The sequence below is a fragment of the Meleagris gallopavo genome, unplaced genomic scaffold (assembly GCF_000146605.3).
Source record: "Meleagris gallopavo isolate NT-WF06-2002-E0010 breed Aviagen turkey brand Nicholas breeding stock unplaced genomic scaffold, Turkey_5.1 ChrUn_random_7180001862845, whole genome shotgun sequence".
NCBI classification, from domain to species: Eukaryota; Metazoa; Chordata; class Aves; order Galliformes; family Phasianidae; genus Meleagris; species Meleagris gallopavo.
This window is the reverse complement of record NW_011128401.1, coordinates 1-1,363: the sequence shown is the minus strand read 5'-3', so window position 1 is coordinate 1,363 and position 1,363 is coordinate 1. Positions and strand designations below refer to the sequence as shown.

Below are 1,363 nucleotides of genomic sequence, written 5' to 3'. Positions count from 1 at the left end.
TGTGATTTCATGAGTTCGTTTTTTAAATAATCCTTACTTTCTTTAAATAATTTAAAGTTACCTCGAGCTTCAACTTTGCTAGGCATGGCACTATTGAACGTAGGATCCAGATAAGCTCATTTTAGCACGTTTATTTCACAACTCCGTGAACAGCACAGATGAATTACTCCTTTTGCGTTACTAGTTGGGGAAAAAAACAAACAAACAACAAACAAAAAAACAAAAAACACTCTTTATTGATTATCAGCAGAAATTCCTCCGTTAAATTCCTAAAGGAATCTCACAGTCATTAAGCATTTGCCCAGACCCTCTCGATGCAGTGCTCACTGGACCCGGCTCCATCCCGCTGTTTCCATCGGCCCGCTGCTGGCCCTTTGCTCGCACTGACTCACGCTCCGAAGAATTTCCTTTTCGGAAGTGCCAAACTTGGGCTTCGGAGACGCTCTGCTCAGGAAAACACAACATTTCTATTTCCAGAACGAACACTCCCATCTTTTTACATTTACTAAAAGCCTTAAACCCCGGTGAGATGAGACACAGTAATACCAGGGTGCAGATTATCTTCAAACACCAAGATTCACGGCTCACTTCCTGTTGGCAGGACAACGCTGGTACATTTCTTACAACCTAACCAACCCAGCCAACCTAACCATCCTGCAGAAACGCAGGCACAGATCGATCCGCAGCCCCAGAGGCATTTCATCTAACAGTGATCCCCAGGAGAACCGGGCCTTTGTTTCTACCCGGCTGCGTGTCGGGGGATCAGCACGCAGCCTATGGTAAACTGGCACATGGCGCAGCGGTGATGCGCAGCCCGTCTGCCGCAGAGACTCTTGCGACCTTCTTCCCTGCTGGCCAGCTTGCAAATACTCCGCTCTGGGTTATCCTTAGATGTCAGTCTGTGACGGGGGCTCAGGCCCTGGGAAGAAGAGAGAGGAAAAAAAAGGGGTGCGAACAGTTTGTCGTGACAGGGAGCTGTTGGAGAGGGTCCGGAGGAGCCTCAAAGATGAGCAGGGGGCTGCAGCCCCCCCCCCATGAGGACAGGCTGAGGGAGCTGGGCTCGTTCAGCATGGAGAAGAGAAGCTGCGGGGTGACCTCAGTGCAGCCTGCAGGACCCAAAGGGAGCCTCAAACAGGAGGGAGGCAGCTCTTGGAAAGGGGAGACGGCAGCAGGACGAGGGGAATGGCTGGAAGCTGAGGGAGGGCAGCTTTCAGCTGGCTGTCAGGGGAAGTTGTTTGCTGTGAGAGCGGGGAGGTGCTGAACAGCTGCCAGAGAGGCTGTGGATCCCCGTCCGTCCCTGGAGGTGTTCAGGGCCGGGCTGGATGGGGCCCTGGGCAGCCTGGGCTGCGGTTAAATGTGGTGG

At 52.4% G+C, this 1,363-nt stretch overlaps 1 long non-coding RNA gene across 1 annotated transcript in view; it reads right to left on the bottom strand.

The window, feature by feature from the left end:
• LOC109364493 overlaps nucleotides 1–988 on the bottom strand; it is a 5,770-nt gene extending 4,782 nt beyond the window's left edge. Inside the window, exons 1-2 of the long non-coding RNA XR_002110422.1 lie at nucleotides 308–988; nucleotides 62–180 (exon numbers count right to left, since the gene is read on the bottom strand). This is a non-coding gene — a long non-coding RNA (uncharacterized LOC109364493). The remainder of the gene's footprint in view (nucleotides 1–61; nucleotides 181–307) is intronic.
• Nucleotides 989–1,363: the final 375 nt, after the last annotated feature.